A 20300-nucleotide genomic window follows, 5' to 3' on the forward strand; every position below is an offset into this window, starting at 1 on the left:
AGCAGAGATTGGTGTCAGTAGGGCAGTGGACGGTGTCAGTAGAGCAGAGATTGGTGTCAGTAGGGCAGTGGATGGTGTCGGTAGAGCAGAGATTGGTGTCAGTAGGGCAGTGGATGGTGTCGGTAGAGCAGAGATTGTTGTCAGTAGGGCAGTGGACGGTGTCAGTAGAGCAGAGATTGGTGTCAGTAGGGCAGTGGATGGTGTCGGTAGAGCAGAGATTGTTGTCAGTAGGGCAGTGGATGGTGTCGGTAGAGCAGAGATTGGTGTCAGTAGAGCAGAGATTGTTGTCAGTAGGGCAGAGGTTGGTGTAAGTAGGGCAGAGATTGGTGTCAGTAGGGCAGTGGATGGTGTCAGTAGAGCAGAGATTGGTGTCAGTAGGGCAGTGGATGGTGTCAGTAGAGCAGAGATTGGTGTCAGTAGGGCAGTGGATGTGTCAGTAGAGCAGAGATTGGTGTCAGTAGGGCAGAGGTTGGTGTCAGTAGAGCAGAGATTGGTGTCAGTAGGGCAGAGGTTGGTGTAAGTAGGGCAGAGGTTGGTGTCAATAGGGCAGTGGATGTGTCAGTAGATCAGAGATTGGTGTCAGTAGGGCAGTGGATGTGTCAGTAGATCAGAGATTGGTGTCAGTAGGGCAGTGGATGGTGTCAGTAGAGCAGAGTTTGGTGTCAGTAGGGCAGTGGATGGTGTCAGTAGAGCAGTGGATGGTGTCAGTAGAGCAGAGATTGGTGTCAGTAGGGCAGTGGATGGGGTCAGTAGTGCAGAGATTGTTGTCAGTAGGGCAGTGGATGGTGTGGGTAGAGCAGAGATTGTTGTCAGTAGGGCAGTGGACGGTGTCAGTAGAGCAGAGATTGTTGTCAGTAGGGCAGTGGATGGTGTCGGTAGAGCAGAGATTGTTGTCAGTAGGGCAGTGGATGGTGTCGGTAGAGCAGAGATTGTTGTCAGTAGGGCAGTGGACGGTGTCAGTAGAGCAGAGATTGTTGTCAGTAGGGCAGTGGATGGTGTCGGTAGAGCAGAGATTGTTGTCAGTAGGGCAGTGGACGGTGTCAGTAGTTTTTTCTTTTTACTATTTTTTACAATTTTATTTATTATTTTTTTACAATATGTTTTATTATTCTTTTACCATTTTTTAGGAGGCTCGTTGGGAGGGCTTTGGTGAAACATCAGGGGTCTAAACAGACACTTGATGTCTCAATTTAGAGACAGAGAAAGGGACTGAGGACAGAGATTCCCCAGTTACTTTTTTTGCAGCCTTGGCTGCACTGGACAGTGAATGAATGGGGAAGTGCTCTGTTTTGAGCAGCTTCCTGTTCATTCACAAACTGAAGCATAGTAAACATAGTTTACTATGCTGAGTTAAGAATGAACACAGGAGCAATCAATACAGATTACTCACTGTATTCATTTTTTAAAAGGAAGGGGCTGGTAAATTAAATATTTACTTGTCACTTTCACTACTCTCCAACCTGAAACATCTCCCACAGCAGCCAGTGGGGTATGAGGGAAGCTGGAAACACTGCAGGGGGGGAGACAGGGGGCACCATAAAGCAGGGGTAATCGGCACCACACAGGGTGATTAGGGTGTGCCCAGGCATGTCCGGAAAACCCTGTGCGCACGCTTATGTCTCCAGGGAAGCTGAGCTGTCAGTCCTCACCTTGCTGTTCCAGCGGGCTGGAGATTTATAACCCCCCGCTCTTCACCCACTTCTCTGTGGAGCCCAGAGCGTTTTACTGTTCAGCCACTGGCCAATCACAGTCACTGCACGAAGGACTGGGAGTTCCCCTACTTTTTACGTTACTATAGAGCGGCCCAGTTGGTCTACAACTTACCAGACGGATTGGGTAAAACTGGAGGCACAAGCAAGTTCTGCACTCCCCATTGACCTTCTACTGTGGTTACTCCCTAGGGAGGGTAAAGCTATTTTGAGCCCCTCTCCTTCCCACTCCCTGGGTCTCTGGGACAGGGTGTGCAAAATATATTCACCTCATCCCCCAGTGGCCCTCGTTTTCAAAAATCTTAACTTTCTCCCAGTACAACATCTGCAACAGTTTACATGGTGGATTAATAAAGGTATATACAGGATAGCACATTTTATAGACAATAAGGACGTTAGAAAGCCTTTACTTACTTAATTACCCATTATTTACAGGCACTATGCCGGGATCAGGGGGACATCACCACTAGAAGCTTTTATGAAAATAAATGCCTGTGCGGTCCTGGGATGCGAGGTAGTATCTCTGTGTTGTATATTCTAGATATACGGATCAGGGCTCTAAACTCCCCTATCAATTAGCCTGGGAGGCGGACCTGGGGGAGAATGTTTGGTGCAAATGGACGACCATGGCGCACAAGGCAATTCTAAACACTTCCCTGGTGGAGGCGAATTATAAAGTATGGTCACGATGGTACCTCGTTCCGACGAGGGTAGCTAAAATCTACCTGGATGCATCGCCTCTCTGTTTCAGGGGGTGTGGCCAGGAGGGCACAATGCGCCACATCTGGTGGACGTGCCCGAAAGTCGGTTTTGGATAAGAGTTTTCAATTTGGTTTACTTGGTGACTGGATTGAATATACCCAAAAACTTTAACACAGACTTATTTTCTGATCTTTTGAGTGAACTGCCCAGACATCTCAGGACCCTCATCTTTTTTATCTTTTTTGCAGCCAAGACCGCCATAGCACAAGCATGGAAATCCCCCGTAATAAATTTAGCATTCGTGAAAAATACAATTTCCTGCATCATGATAAATGAAAAATGTACTGGTATCCTTCGTGTTTAACAAAATCGATTCAAAAAGGTTTGGAACCCCTGAATTAGATATCTCCAGTCACCATTGGGGGTGGGGAGGGGGAGGAGTCAGTATTCCGGAGCATGGGAATTGACCGTAAACCTCTTCTTTTTCTCTTTTCTCCTTTTTTTCTCTTATTTCTTTTTTTCTTCTATTCTTTCATACATTTTCTCGCTTTGCTCTGTTTTGGGTTCCCACACATTTGATTGTGGGCTTCAATGTTGCGCTAAGGCTAGATTATACTGGGTAATGTGTGTTTTTATTATGGCTTTATATTGTAAAATCTGGTTCCATTACACGAGAGTCCCTCCGTGGGATTCTTTATCTCTTTATCCTTCTATGCAATGCTTTTCGGAAACCTTTAGGCATAAGAGCTTTGACTTGCTATAAGTGTTAACAGTGCCGACCCTACCATGGGTCCCGCTGGGTCCATTGGACCTAGGCAGCACTTCGAGAGGTAAGAAAATAAATTGGTCGCACTCCGTCATGGAATGAAGTTGCCTGAATTTATTGAAGTATCATCATGCCAAACATCCAAACAGACAGAAACTGTTAACACGTTTCACACGGGTCTCCGTGCTTGTTCACAAGCACAGAGACCCGTATGAAACGCGTTAACAGTTTCTGTCTGTTTGGATGTTTGCCATGATGATACTTCAATAAATTCAGGCAACTTCATTCCATGACGGAGTGCAACCTATTTCTTTTCTTACAATACATCTACGGTGGTGAGCAGAGGTAAGCACCCAGCTAGATTGCAGAGCACAGTTGATTGAGCCTGAGCGGTGTTGCTTTCCCTTGCAGCACTTGAAGAGGGGCAGAAAATTGACTCCCAAGTTTTTTTTTTCCAGCAGTTTTGTGTGTCATCTGTTTGTGGCATTTTGCGGGCAGCATTTCCCCATCTTATACTGCCGCCCATAGTGCAAACTGATGAATATGAGGAGGCGGAGCGTCTCCTCCAGGGCATGTCTCTCACATGATCGTGGTGTGAGCAATGATGTCAGACATCAGCGCACTCCATCTCACGCTGAGCAGGCTTGATCTTCTAGTGCGGTGGCCGCAGCAGACACAGGAGTGATAAGAGTACTGAGGACAGACAGCTGGTGTTTGGTGGACCGGTCTGGTGGAAGAAGATAACAGTATATAATATTTTCTATATTTTATAGTTATATAAAATAATGGATGTGGGGGCAGAATTTTATTCTTGGACCCAGGCAAACCAATGTCTTGGGCCAGCTCTGAGTGTTAATAATAACATTGTTATGCATACAGTGAATAGTTTTCCTCGATCAGTAAGTTCTAGGCATCTCATGAATCTTGATCTTGATCTTGTTCTTGGGACAGGGACAGTCGTGGTTAGTAACTTTAATATGGTATAGTTGTACAATGTACTGATCTGACACCCGCTATTGTAACACTGTTGTTGAAAAGGTGCTTGTGTTATTGAGAACCTTATTGTCTGTAAAAAAACGTTTCCATAAAAATCATTGGAAAAGAATCGCTGAACGAAGAAGAGGGATCCCCAGACCCCTGCACTAGCTGTGTGGGCACTAACTGCTCAGTATCCCTGGACAACAGGGACTGAAGGGGGGTGGGGAGGGTCTACGATACTCACCTTTTACTTTTTCTGTTATAGTGAACTAACACTTAAAACCCAATTATATGTGCGCATGCGCGCGGCGCCGGGAAGAGTCATGTACTGACGGCGCTCCGCACGACCCACCGGATTCAGAGCATATATTCAGCCTTTCTAGCATCGGCAGCCGCTCGGCAGTGACACCAACCCGTGGGGGAGAGGAGGATGAACAGGAGGGCCACAGGAACAGTAAAGAAGAAGCACCATATGCCGGCTGCAGCGGCCGTCAAACCGGGCCGGTCTCTCTGTCCATCTTCACAGCCAGCCAAGATGGCCGCGACCCGCGGCTCAGCAGCACGAGGCGGCCCTCCATTGGCTTCACCCCATCTAGCCTCACCGCTCCTGGAGGCAGCCACATCACCGTCCCCTGGAGTGGGACACCCCTCGCTGGCACAGCCACAGGCGCACATGGAGGAGGTGAGAGACCCATTCTCCTCACAGTCGCAGGGAACCAGCTCCCAATCCCCGCTGGCTGCATTCCACCATCTCTCCCCTTATCAGGCCTCATTCGATGGGGACATGGAGGGGGCCTCCTCACCGGCCTCCTCCCTGGACAGACACATGGCAGACATTGCCGAACTTGCATTGAGCCAGAGCAGCTCCACGGCCCCACCCCCCTCCCCCCCAAGCTACATACTCTGGGGACTCAGTCCTCATCGCCCGTTTCTCAGCTCTCCTGCAACAAGAGCTGACTAAAGCATGTGCCACCATTACAGCGGGCCTCCGGGGGGACCTCCAGGAGATAGGGGGGCGCCTGGACACCATAGAATCCAAGATGGATGGCACTGTACACAGGGTCAACAAAAATCACAAGCTAATTGTTTCTTTACAAGACCAGCTTGACACTGCTAACTCCAGGATTTAAGATCTGGAAAATCGGTCCCGCAGATACAACTTCCGCATAAGGGGGCTCCCCGAGACAGTGACTGACCTAGAACCGGCTGTCCACACGCTCATGTCCTCTCTTATCCCGGACATCTCTCCGCATCATTTGGAACTGGACCGCTTTCACCGAGCGTTAACAGCCCCACGCTCCGATGGTTTGCCAAGGGATATCATAGTAAAGCCTCACTTCTACCGGATCAAGGAGAAGGTTATGGCGGCAGCCCGCTTTCGCAATGATATCACTCTGTTTGATCACCCCATCCAGCTGTTTGCGGATATCTCCCAGACCACCATTCAGAAGAGACGTTCGTTCAAACCTTTACTGACACACCTGATCAACCGACAGATCAAATACCGTTGGTCCTACCCATTCAAATTATCTTTTACTTTTAAGGGCAAATCCCATTCTTTTACAACATTCCAGGAAGGAGAAGATGTTCTGCTGGGCCTAGGCATCATATCCAGAGACCCCCCACCAGCCAGGTCCCCTCCGGGATCCCAGGGGGAAGCACCTAGGCCATTGTCGCCCTTGTGGTCACAGCCTTCCAGGAGGGGGGCCACCGAATCTTACCCCCCGCCATGAACTACACTTTGTCTGCTTTATGGGCGTTGCGCCTAAGCCTTTTTTTTTCCTTTTGTTTTCTCCTGTTTTGGAGGGTCCCTACCCTAATCCACCCAGTGATCTGAGATTGGTCGGCCGACCTGATCAACTGGGGCCCACTTTTTGCCGTAGACCTCTGAGTCCCAACCTTTGTGGATTTCGTCTGAACAAACGGACATGGACGGTAATGGGACGGTAAATGGGGGTGGGGGGGAAGCTCGGTCGCTCCTGGCCACCGTTGTGGTCTCTGGCGGCTGACCTCGTCTTTGAGCTCCAGCTCTTATCCACCTGCTGATAGTTTTTAGCGATTGTTAGTTGCTCTTGTTTATTTGTCTTGGGGGGATAGACACCGTCTACCCCCGTCCATTGCTCTAGCCTTTTTGGGATAACATGAAGAGACGTTTTTTTCTATCCTTTAATTTTTTTTTTTATTGTTCACTTTTGTGTGTAGCCTCCCCGTGGTCACTCCACGGGGTGCCGGACTTCCGCCTGCTCCTTTCTTCCTCCGGGGGTCACATCCCTTTTGTTTGGTGGCTGGCCGGAGGGGAAGGACCATCTGGGGTCCACTGAACTCTGTGTTGGGCCTGATTCGGGCCCTGGGGAGAAGGTTCCATCTTGTTTTTGAAACTGCTTTCTTTTACTTTTTGTTGTTGCTGCCGACAAACGTCGTATCTTCTCATTTCTTTTTTCAGCCTGGATTGAAGCCATTTGTGGGTTGGTCCCGCATGCCACTTACTGCGTCCTTGCCCCTGTCCTCGGATGGTGGGCAACCTCGCACTATCCTACGGGGTGCTGGACCCCACAACCAGCATAAACTGTGTATTACATGTTATTTAAGAGCGGATCCGCTGCCCTCCCCTCCTCACCCCCAGCGGGTGGTGGGGGGGAGGGCCGGGGATCGTTTTTTCTTCCCTTCTCATGTTTTTTTTCTCCTCTTGCTCTCTGACTTTTCTCTTCTCTCCCCCTTTCTACTAGCGGTGTGTCGGCGTCCTGGTCCAGTCCCCACCTGCCTCATTGCCAGAGCATCTCTAGAGCCGAGTATACCCGGGGAAACGACTCTCCAGAATATCAGGCGAGTACAACCTACCGAGCCACGATGACACGTCCGTCCACGAGTAACTTTAAAATCCTCACACACAATGTCCAGGGCCTTAACGCTCCTGTTAAGCAGACAAAAGCCTTTAGTCACTACCACAAGCAGGGTATTGATGTTGTCCTCTTATAAGAGACCCACTTCACCCGCACATCCGCACCTAAACACCTTAGCGCCAAATATCCCATCTGTTACATGTCCAATAGCACTGACAAGAAACGGGGGGTGGCGATTTGCATAGCTAAGAAAGTACCATTTACACCTAAGACGGTAATTAGAGATAAGGAGGGGCGCTACATTATGGTTCATGGTACAATCAACGAACATGAAGTGACTTTTGTCTCTTACTATGCCCCTAACATAGGCCAAATACCCTTCTTCACTGAAATGCTAAATGTGATTATGCCTCATGCATCGGGTCATGTGGTGTTCAGGGGCGACAGCAATGTCCCCTTGGACCAAGTCATGGACAAATCTAACTCTCTACATGCGTCCCTAAAACACGCTCCACGGCAGGGCGTCCGGCTGGCCCGTCTGCTGCACTCTGCAGGATTGGTGGATGTGTGGAGAAACGAACACCCGACGATGCGCGACTTTACACACTACTCCCACGCCCATAAAACTTATGCCCGTATCGATCACCTTTTTGCCATGTCGGCTATCCTTCCCTTTGTACTAAAAGCACAGATAATCCCTACCCCGTGGTCGGACCACTCTCCAGTGGTGATGACGGTCTCTGACCTGTGGACTAAGCCTAAACCGTCCTCCTGGAGGCTCAACGCCTCCCTGCTCAACGACCCTTCAGTTTCCCAGGAAGTGTCGGACTGTTTGCGCCAATACTTTGCGGAAAACCCTGTCCCGGACACCTCCCCCGCGATAGTCTGGGCGGCGCACAAAGCGACGATCAGGGGTAAACTAATCCAAATAGCCGCTCGGAAAAAGCGAGAACGGGATGGGGAAATATTACAACAGGAAGGGGTCTTACGTGACCTCTTGAGAGAACAGAAGAGGGCTCCAGAGATAGATATTAGACACAGAATTGATGCGGCCCGAGTGGCCCTCAATTTCAGCCTGACCACTAAGGCGGAGAGGTCTCTCCGCTGGACGGGTAACCGTTACTATACTTTGGGAGACAAACCCCACACGCTGCTGGCCCGTAAGTTAACTCCAAGGCCTTATTCACCGGCACTTCCTAAACTGAGACTCCGGTCTGGTCTTCGGACACAGAACCCTCAATAGTGGTAAACGAGTTTTACCACTTTTACTCCAAACTCTACTCACAGCCGCCGCCCCTCCGTCAGCCCCTTTTTGACGATTTTTTTCGAGATATCCCTCTGCCTCGGCTATCCTCCCCCCATGCGGACCTCATGGACGGGGAATTTTCGGACTTAGAGGTACTGGCCGCTATTAAAACCATCCACCCTTCTAAAGCGCCTGGCCCCGATGGGTTCTCCGGACACTATTACAGGAAATTTAGTGAAACCCTAGCCCCTCATCTTTGTTCCTATTTTAACTCTGTTAGGAGGGGTGAGGCTATCCCCAGATATGAAAACAATGCGTTCATTCATGTCATTCCTAAACCGAGCAAGGATCACGGAGACTGCCTTAACTATAGACCGATATCGCTCATTAATGTAGACCTCAAAGTAATGGCTAAGGTACTGGCGACCAGGTTGAATTCCTTCCTGGCAGACTACATTCACCCGGATCAATCGGGTCTTGTTCCCGGTAGGCAGGCCCCGGACCAAACCAGGCGCGCACTCAACATTATCTCGGCCCTTCAATCTAACTGGGATGGTATGGGGGATAGGAAAGGCATGCTGTTATCGTTAGATTTACACAAGGCATTCGATTCCCTATCATGGGAATATCTAATGCGGACTCTGGAACATTTTGGCTTTGGGCACCACTTTCTTACCCTTATTCGAACGCTGTATGATAACCCTATAGCGAGGCTGTCTATTAAGGGCTATGGTTCTGACTTCCTAACAATACGCAGGGGCATGCGTCAAGGCTGCCCCTTGTCGCCTCTTCTCTTCATTCTGGCCTTGGAGCCATTGGCCTCTAAGATCCGCCTTAACCCGAATATTCGGGGTATACCGTGTGGGGGCATGGAACACAAGTGTGCCCTCTTCGCGGATGGTATCTTAATGTTCGTCTCGAGCCCATTACTATCTCTCCCTAACTTGCTTAAGGTCCTGACAGAGTTTGCATCCCTCTCTGGCCTGCGGGTCAACCCCTCCAAGTCCCAGGCTTTGAATCTGACGTTAGATGCGCCAACACAGTCGGCCATAAAGACCAATTTCACCTTCGCATGGCAGGAACGGTCGCTACCATATCTGGGGATACATCTTACATCATCCATTGCCACTTTATACACGCACAATTACCCATCTATATACAAACAACTTCGGGAGGACCTCACTCGCTGGTCGGTCAGCCCTCCATCGTGGTTCGGTAGGTTGAATACAGTCAAAATGAACATCTTGCCTAGACTGCTATATTTGTTTCACACTCTACCTGTGATGCTGCACATGTCGGACCTCAGGGACTTTCAGGGGACACTTATCCGCTTTATATGGGGGGACAAGAGGCCCAGTGTAAATAGACGTACTCTCTTCACCCCGAAGCTTAGGGGTGGACTGGGGGTCCCTGATTTGGTGAAATACTATCACGCGGCTCAACTTGCTCACCTAATTCGCTTCCATTCCCAAACTCCTCACCCCATTTGGATGCGATTGGAATCGGCTCACCTGTCATTTCCGATACATCACGCACTATGGTTGAGGGCCAAGGATAGACCGGGGGTGCTCTGCCCCACTCTGTCCTTCTCCCTGGGCATATGGGATAGACTTTCGAAAAGACACTGTTTTAAATCCCCCCACGCGCCTCTGGCTCCTTAGTTGGGCAACCCCTCGTTTCCCCCGGGCTTGTGCCCCTCGGCTTTCGAGTGGTGGACAAACAAAGGCCTCCTTCGACTGGCAGATCTCTGTGATCACCGTGGATTGCTCATCGGGGACCAGCTGGAGGAAAAATACTCCCTCCCGAGCTGTGAATGTTACCGCTACACCCAAATTTCTCATTATGTAACCTCCCTAAAAAACAAGAGCGACATCACTACCTCCACGCAAATGGAATTTTTATGTCGCATGGTGGATAAGCAAAAGAGTTACATATCCTCGATCTATAACATGTTGCATGATGACGAAACTAAACTACCGTACATGCTCCGCTGGGAGGAAGATATAAATGATGACTTAGACCGAGCTGAATGGAATACCCTAGCTCAATCTAACTCCAAATCCATCCTCAACACCTCTTTGATAGAGGCTAACTACAAGGTGTTCCTTCGCTGGTACATGGTCCCGGTCAGATTGGCGGCGGCAGTTCGTACTGCGTCCCCCGACTGTTTTCGGGGATGCAGACAAGCGGGCACGGTATTCCACACTTGGTGGACTTGCCCGAAAGTAAGACACTTCTGGATCCGCACATACAATTTGATCTACTCATTGACGCAAGTCAATTTAGTTAAATCCCCCCAACAAGCCTTATTGGGTGGGTGGATCGAGGGGGAGTCTAAACCCGCTAAGCGCCTTATAGCTTTTATATTTACAGCGGCTAAAATTGCGATAGCCCGCTCCTGGCGCTCGCCGGTTATACCGCTGGAGCTGCTCAAAGCCAAGCTGACGTGGATCATGATAAATGAACGGATGGTGGCGCTGCTTAACGATAAAATGCGCCAGTTTGATAAGACGTGGGACCCTTGGCTCAGATATTTGGCAGGCCCCCATTAAGGGGAAGTGCTATTGGCCCACACGGGAGCTGGGGTGAGCGAGGTGACCTGCTGGGGGTGGACGGACCTGGGCGCGGACGCCCCCCTACCCTCTTGACCCACCGCTACTAACTCTCCTTCCCTCTCTTTCATTGCTATTGCTTGGGCCCTAGTGGACCACTTACCCCCTTCTCTCTTCCCCTTCTTTCACCCTTTGCTTCCCTTCTCTTTGCTCACTTCTACCTTTTTCTATTTTTGTTTTGTTCCCCCTTTTTTTTTCTTTCTTTCTTTTTCCTTTTCTTCTCTCTCCCTGCTTCTTCGTTCTTACTCATTACAGTGCACTGCCGGAAGCCGGTGCCCCCCCTCAGTTTGGGGAGGGGGGCCAGGGCCGGGGGTCAGGGGCCTCCTCCCTCCTTGGGCACAGCGTGTTCCCTTGTGGGGCGCCGGAGGGGGGGACTCGGGCCCCTGGCCAACCTGGCGGCCGATTCAGGCTGCCATTCTTAGCATTACTATGTTTCTGTTGCATTTTTTCTTTTATTTTACACCGGCTATATCTGTATCAGTTGTGCCTTGATTTATATTATGGGATGTTATGCTATCCTTGAGATATATGTTTAAGCCTTATGGGCGTAAATTGCACTGTTGTCTATTTTGTTTACTTTTTGCAAAACTTTAATAAAAATATTGGAAATTAAAACCCAATTATATATATATATATATATATATATATATATATATATATATATATATATACACACACACACAACCCTCACATTTTTGTAAATATTTTATTATACCTTTTCAAGTGACAACACTGAAGAAATGACACTTTGCTACAATGTAAAGTAGTGAGTGTACAGCTTGTATAACAGTGTAAATTTGCTGTCCCCTCAAAATAACTCAACACACAGCCATTCATAGTTCCTCCAATGAACTGTAGCTCCCCAGTGCCAGCAGCATTCATGCAGCCCCAGACCATGACACTACCACCACCATTCTTGACTGTAGGTAAGACACACTTGTTTTTGTATTCCGTCCTCACCTGGTTGCTGCCACACACGCTTTACTCCATCTGAACCAAATATGTTTATCTTGGTCTCATCAGACCACAGGACATGGTTCCAGTAATCCATGTCCTTAGTCTGCTGGTCTTCAGCAAACTGTTTGCGGACTTTCCTGTGCATCATCTTTAGAAGAGGCTTCCTTCTGGGACGACAGCCATGTGGACCAATTTGATGCAGTGTACGGCGTATGGTCTGAGCACTGACAGGCCAACCCCCCACCCCTTCAACCCCTGCAGCAATGCTGGCAGCACTCATACGTCTATTTCCCAAAGACAACCTTTGGATATGACGCTTAGCGTGTGCACTCAACTCTTTTGGTCGACCATGGCGGGGCCTGTTCTGAGTGGAACTGGTCCTGTTAAACTTCTGTATGGTCTTGGCCACCATGCTGCAGCTCAGTTTCAGGTCTTGGCAATCTTCTTATAGCCTATGCCATCTTTATGTAGAGCAACAACTCTTTTTTTCAGATCCTCAGAGAGTTCTTTGCCATGAGGTGCCATACTGATCTTCCAGTGACCAGTATGAGAGAGTGAGAGTGATAACTCCAAATTTAACACACCTGCTCCCCATTCACACCTGAGACCTTGTAACACTAACGAGTCACATGACACCTGGGAGGGAAAGTGGCTAATTGGGCCCCAATTCAACATTTTCACTTAGGAGTGTACTCACTTTTGTTGCCAGCGGTTTAGACATTAATGGCTGTGTGTTGAGTTATTTTGAGGGGACAGCAAATTTACACTGTTATACAAGCTGTACACTCACTACATTGTAGGAAAGCGTAATTTCTTCAGTGTAGTCAGATAAAAAGGTATAATAAAATACTTACAAAAATGTGGGGGGTGTACTCACTTTTGTGAGATACTATATACTGTATATATGATCTATTCCCCAGCAGTAGAAAAAAATAAAAAAGCAGCTTATGCTTCAGTACTTACCCTATCTCCGCCACAGACTGCCCGCTCTGCAATCTATCACCACTTCTCCACCAGGTAAATGACATTCATCATTATTCATCCCACCACCTGTGTGGGTGTCACAGGTCAGAGGTAGGGATAAGCACAGTATTGGTCCCAACTTAGGAACAGACTGAACCCAAAAAGCAATCTGGCACTACTGAAAAATCAGTGCCCAATCAGGGCTTTCCCTGACCCACTGCTGCACCTAACAAAGAGGCTGGGATGCTTGTGACATCATCAACGTAATATGGCCATGTGGCAAGGTTTGGTCAATTACATTGCCATGTCAGGTCAATAATGTCATGAGCATCCTCGCCCCTTTTCTTAGGTGAAGCCGTAGGGCATGAAATGCACAGGGCAAAGCTGGTTGGTCGCTGAGTTGGTGGCAGTGATAGCTTACTTCTGGGTTCTGTCCCAATCCCTAGTCGCTGACTCACCTTCTTGGCTGCAGCATTCAGGACCGATCACTACTGGAGGAGGAAGAGAACCTGGGAGAAACTTTGGGGGGGGGGGGGGGAGCGAGGAGGCAGGATAGGGAAAAGGATGGGGCTGGAAAGTGGAATTGGGTGTTAAAGTGAAGTTCCACCCTAAAATTATACTTACCTCCATCTTCTCGCTCCGGGTCACCTGAAAAACAAATGGGTAATCGCAATTTATTTTTTTTTTTACTTACCTCGTTTAGAAGATAATATACTTACCTTACTTCCTCTTCCTCCCCTCGGCGGCCACGGCGATTCATCACTTCCTGGCATGCAATGATTCCTGGGAGCTGAATGTCATCGCTCCCAGGAATCAATGCGCCTGCACCGGCCCCGACGTCAGTTCCGGTGCAGGCGCCGTCATACCTTGCTAAACAGCTTCTGGGCATGCCCAGAAGCTGTGCAGGGATAACGCTGCGGAACCGGAAGTGACGGCGGGGCCGGTGCAGTGCATCGTGGGACCGAAGAAGACGGAAGAGGACACAGAAGAGGATCGCGCTGGCTTCAAGCTGCCCACACCTGAGATGGCAGCGCTGGAGAATACATTTTCAAGGTAAGTATTTCTTCTAAAAGGTAAGTGCAACCCGGGACAGATCAGAGGCTATCCATTGTGGAATGCACTAACCCTGACTGTCCCGGGGGTATTTTTATTACAAAAAACGTTCACTGGGTGGAACTCCGCTTTAAGGATGAGGGTCATTTACATTACTATATCGTTTATAAATTCCATTCAGTTCAACCTATGTGTGTGTGATTTTCTAACAATTTCTACAGCCCTGTAAATTCTGCTTTCTGAGGAAGACATCTAAAAGCTTTTTGAAGTCACGGACACTCTCAGCCAGTACCACTTCTTTGGGGAGGGAGTTCCACACTGTTACTGCTCTAACAGTAAAGAACTCTTTCCACAATCTAAGGTTAAACCGACTTTATTCTAACCTCAATTTGTGGCTGCATATCCTTCTCAAAGATTTTAGAGTAAATGGTTATCAGTTACTGGAATTACGATTAAACAGTAATAAACCCAAAACCAAAAATGTAATATATTGCTGTTTACCAATCAGTAGATGTCGTGGCAGCTTTTTTTTCTTATCTTTTTTAGACTATTTTCTCTCTGTTTTTAACTGGGGATCTGGTCAGTAACACACTTCCTGTATTAGAGTGCCCCCACTCTGGATGCAGGAGCACAGGGTCACCTTTGGATAACAGCGTTGTCAGTCTGGGGGAAGAGGAGTGTTGGATATACTAGCATATTTAGATTAACAGAGCCTCAGCTAACACTTTTTCCTTTTGAGATAAAGGTATTAAATAAATAAATAAAAGCTGACCATTGTAAGCACCCTGGTCAGCAGTAAATGGCTTGCCTCGACCCTCTAAGTGCTACATTTGTAGAACAGCTTGGTCTTATGAAAAATAACAGATTTACTGGCCGGATCACCAGGTGAAAATAAAAGAAAAAAGCCTAAAAAAACAAATGCAGCCATCACAGCTAAGAATTGGTAAGCTGCAATATAATAAATGTTTGCTTTTGGGTTTAAAAACACTTAAATATTATTTGTACATTGTAAAATGTATCCCCTCTTAAGTGCCTCTTCTCCAAAATGAATGTATCACCCTCCTAGGTAGGTGCTAGGAAAAGCATGTATGTGGCCCTGCCTGCTTATCAGGGGGGCCTGATCAGTTAACTAGGCTGTCATGTGTTTCCAGGTGTGGTCTGTTGAGTCTGGGGAGTCTCTCCACTGTATCCAATGAGGGATCTTGTTGGACAGTGGAGGAAACCTGGCCAATAGCACACCAGGGTTTATAGCTGTCCTAGTGGGCAGAGTTTGCAGCAATGCCCAGTGTAAATATGGATCCATTGAAGAAGAGATTGATGACTGGAGGTCAGAGGATGAGACAGAATGGGACTGGGGATCTGAGGCTGGGAGCAGTTCACCAGGTCCTGATATAAATGTTGTGCCTGACAAGGAGACCAAGGAGTCTTTTGAAAGAGGGGAGCTGGCCCAAAACTTGGGGTTCTGTGAAGCCTACTCAAAAAGTGTCCCAGATCTAACCCCGCCTACAAACTATGCCCAGGCTCGGGATCAGAATGAGACCTACAGCTCCATGATCAAGCGAGAGGAGACCTCTTTTTCTTTACCTGGGAGAGGTAACAGGAAGATCCTCCTCAGGATCTCAAGGATACAAAGATGGATGCGGCGCAAGATAGCCATGGAGTATGGCTATAATTATCCATACGCTCCCAGGGAGGTTATGTTGAACATTGAGGCAAAGAGAGAGTTCTGGTGCGATGAAGCAATCTGGGACGTTCTTTTTGTTCCCAAGCCCTTTGGGATTCAACAAGGACTGACCTTTGGGACAAATTCAATGCTGTCCAGACTCAGTGGCTGTATTGACAGTCCATATATATTGACCAGGTGGAGGTACGTCGTCCAGATGGGTCGGACCAGGCTTGGTCGATCCGAGTTCAGGACAGCCAGGGAACCCTTGTCAGGGTCCCCCACCCAGAATACTACACCTAAAAAAGAAATTGTCATATGTAAGACTATAAAGTAAGGCTGGTTAGTCATCACGAAAAAAAAAAAAAAAAAATTATACTGCTGAAGTTTAAAGTTGATGTTGCAGTTTGATTGCAGTTTATTACTTCTATTCTACAGACCTCTTGGGCCATCGGGCCAGGGTCCTACGGAGGGACACCAACCTCACAGATCCCTTGGGCCAACGGGCCAGGATCTTTTGGATTACAAATATTTGCTTGCCTTCAGGAAACCTCAAGCAGAGGGAAGAGGAATTAAACGAATGAAAAAAAAACAAAAAACGGGTGGCCGTCGCAGTGATGGGCGGTGCATCCGGGAAGTCAGAAAGGGGGTGCTCCTAAAAGACCCTGACTCAGTAGGACCGCAGGCCACTCAGGCTCCAGTGGTTTGCCCTGTTTCCATGCAGGAGAAGTGACCGTGAGTGACAGCAGGAAGATGCTGTATTTACCTTCTCCAAAGGACTCTGCACTTAGGTAGCCAGTGTTAGGGCACAGATCCTCCAGAGAAGAGGGGAATTGGACCTGGTGTGTCAAGCACTGAATAGCAGAGGAGTCAGAGACTGGAGTGAGAAGGTCGCCCCCTGCGGGGAGGATCTTCTCACTCAACTGTTAAGGTAGTTAGTCATGTGATGGATGTATGTGAAATGTGACTTATGCCTCGTACACACGCAACAATTGTTGGCCGTGAATTTTCGGCCAACATACGATCGGCCGATTTTCGGCTTGTTAGTATGATGCTTCCGACAACCGACTGCGACTTTTCGGCCGAATAAAATCTGGTGTGCATGCTATAAAATTTTTGTTGGCCGTCACCACAACGGCCGATTTTTCGTCAGTCAGTACAGATTTTGGCAGACAAAAATCAGATGAGCAAGACTGGGCATGCTCAGAGAAGAAAAAACACACGGAAAGTAAACCAGCACATGACATCACTTCTGAAGTTGGTTTTTGTTGGCCAACAAAAGTCCAGTGCAAGTCTAGAGCACATTTCAACCAACACAACAACACTGGACAAAAGACGGCCGATCGGTTGGCCGATAATCGTTGCGTGTGTACGAGGCATAACTCTTCAATTTTCTCTACAGGTGGGCTCACAGCAGTGACAGATAGGATGTGAATATTTGTTCAATCCTCACCAAATGGAGTTTGTTTGGTGGGGGGGGGGGGGTGCATCCTTTCATGCACCTAAAATAATTTGTATATGTGTACAGTACAGAGATGTCTATATATTTTTTCACTTAAATTATTTGTACATTCGTTCTTTCCCCTTTCCCCCTTTTCCAAGTTTGTGGGATACTCCTGATCTTTTGGCAGATTTTTGTAGGAGGCGGCTGCCTCAGAGCCAATGGGGACATGGCTCATTTTTGGTGGGGGGTGGATGTAGCACCCTCCTAGGTAGGTGCTAGGAAAAGCATATATGTGGCCCTGCCTGCTTATTAGGGGGGCCTGATCAGTTAACTAGGCTGTCATGTGTTTCCAGGTGTGGTCTGTTGAGTCTGGGGAGTCTCCCCACTGTATCCAATGAGGGCTCTTGATGGACAGTGGAGGAAACCTGGCCAATAGCACACCAGGGTTTATAGCTGTCGTAGTGGGCGGAGTTTGCCGCAATGCACCCTGGGATTGGGTATAAACCTGAGGGGAGCATGTGACTGAGTGTCTTTGGCGGGAAGCAGAGTCCCAGGAGGAGGCTGACAGCTGTCTCTCCTCCTGTCAGAGGAAGCGAGGGTGTCCTGGGAGGTCAGCCTAGAGCAGTGTTTCTCAACTCCGGTCTTCAGGGCACACTAACAGGCCAGGTTTGCAAGAAAACTGAAATACACCACAGGGGATATGATTTGCTGCTCAGTGATTGCAGTATCCTAATCTGCATCTCCCCAAGGTGATACTTAAAATCTGGCCTGTTAGTGTGCCCTGAGGACCGGAGTTGAGAAACACTGGCCTAGAGGACTGGAGGTTGAGCTGGGCTGCAGGAAAGGATCCAGAGTGTTGCTGCCTGAGTGGAGCTGCTGGGCAGAAGTTTCCAGGAAAAACAGTATTGTGAGTACTCAAAACTGCCCAGGGATCTGCCTAGGAAAGGGGGCCACTCCTGAAGGTCAAAGGGATCCAGGAGCCAGCTAACCAGTATTCGTGGCATAGAAAGGGGGTGCCAAGTGTTAAGCCCTGAAGATAAGGGAGTGAAAGGGGGCACCAGTGTGGGCCCTTAAGCGTTCAGCAGTGCAGCAGTGTATACAATTACCCCATGAAGGAGTACCTAAGGCAGCTGAGAGAGGATTCCTTAGTTCAAAACAGTGGAAAGAGTAGTTCCGTGTTAACCAGCATCTGGCCAGCGTTAACCAGCGTCAAGCCAGTGTTGATAGGCATTCAGCCAGCGTCAAACCAGGGCCAAGCAGCATTTTTCAAGTGTCTCCGCCAAATTGTGCATAGTTGAGTTAAAGTGGAGTTCCACCCTAAAATTATACTTACCTCCATCCTCTCGCTCCGGGTCACCTGAAAAACAAATGGATAATCGCATTTTTTTTTTTTTTACTTACCTCTTAGAGAAGAAAATATACTTACCTTACTTCCTTCGTCCTCCCCTCGGCGGCCACGGCCCGTCGTCACTTCCTGGCTTTGCAATGATTCCTGGGAGCTGAACGTCATCGCTCCCAGGAATCATTGCGCCTGCATAGGCCCCGACGTCAGTTTCGGGGCGCGCGCATCATTCCCTTCTAAACAGCTTCTGGGCATGCCCAGAAGCTGTGGAGGGATGACGCGCGCACACCGGAAGTGACGGCGGGGCCGGTGCAGTGCATCGTGGGATCGAAGAAGACAGATGAGGACACAGAAGAGGATCGCACTGGCCTTCAAGCTGCCCACACCTGAGATGGCAGCGCTGGACAAGACATTTTCAAGGTAAGTATTTGTCCTAAAAGGTAAGTGCAACCCGGGACAGATCAGAGGCTATCCATTGTGGAATGCACTAGCCCTGACTGTCCCGGGGGTATTTTTATTAAAAAAAAAGTATTCCAGGGTGGAACTCCGCTTTAAAGGAGTATTCCACTCATCCCTTCTCCCATCCAAGTTCCTAAATAAATCAAAAACCCAAAGATACTGGACTGGTCATTGTCTCAGTGCTCACACTTGGAGAAACATGCTTAAATGTGCTGTTGTTGCTAGCAGTAAATCAAGGGGACCCATATCCAGCAAAACGGCTGGGAACTGTGCCACATTAATAATTTCACTGTTAAAAATAAAAAAAAACAGAAAATAAACAAATCATATTATCAGCCAAAAAAGAAATGTCTTAAGCTCATTCCCACCCATGTAAGAAGTGTTCTTTCTCCAACTGACTACCAATGTAAAGCTCATTATACACTAGTAGAATTTTTCATTGTAAGAACCTCCATTCTAATTTTCTAATCATTACCCGACTGTCGACTGCCCGCTGCACATATACTGTGGCAGGCTGGCTCATCTACGTGAATCGATGTATGGGTACGTCGATTCGCGGGGCTGAAGGGTGAGCACGTGCGTGCCGCTGGCAGCGCACCCCCACTAGGCAGCAGGGATGCCGATCCATGGGACCGGCGGCAGCGATTGCCGCCGGGCACCCACGATCGCTCCCCGCTGAGAGAGAAGGACAGTCAGCTGTTGTAAACACAGCTGATCGTTCTTCTCTCTGAAATGATTACAGAGCCCCTGTGATCCTTCTATATAGGATCACAGGTCTTTATGTTCTTTTCACAAGCCCATCCCCCATACAGTTAGTAAACACTCCCCTAGGCTCACACTTAACCCTTTGATCACCACTGTGTTAGCCCCTTCCCTGCCAGTGTGATTATTACAGTAACAGTGCATATTATTTAGCCCTGATTACTGTAGTAATGTCACTGATCCCCCCCAAAAGTGTCAAAAATGTCAGTTAGGGGACCGATCTGTCCGCCGCAATGTCGCAGTCCTGCTAAAAATCGCAGATCGCCGACAATACTAGTAAAAAAAATAATAAACAAATAAAAATGATATAAATCTTTCCCCTAGTTTGTAGACATGATAACTTTTGCGCAAACCAATCAAAATATGCTTATTGTGATTTTTTTTTAACAAAAATATGTAGCAGAATACAAATTGGCCTAAAAGGATGAAAAATTTTGATTTTTACATTTTTTTTTTTTTTTGGGGAATGGTATATAGCAGAATGTGATTTTTTTTTTTTTTTTTTTACAGAATTGTCGCTCTTTTTTTGTTTTTAGCGCAAAAAATAAAAATTGCACAGGTGATCAAATACCACCAAAAGAAAGCTCTATTTGAGGAAAAAAAAAAGTGACATAAATTTTGCATGTGCAAGAAAGGGGCGAGCCCGGCTGGGCCGCAGAGCCTGACGGGGCCACAGAGAGAGAGGCTGGGCTGCAGACAGAGAGACGTGAGCCCAGCTGGGCCACAGGCAGAGGGGCGTTAGCCCGGCTGGGCTGCAGAGCCCGACGGGGCCACAGAGAGAGAGGAGCGAGCCCATCTGGGCCG

This window comes from Pelophylax lessonae (assembly GCF_965119305.1).
Source record: "Pelophylax lessonae genome assembly, chromosome: 1".
Taxonomy (NCBI): Eukaryota; Metazoa; Chordata; class Amphibia; order Anura; family Ranidae; genus Pelophylax; species Pelophylax lessonae.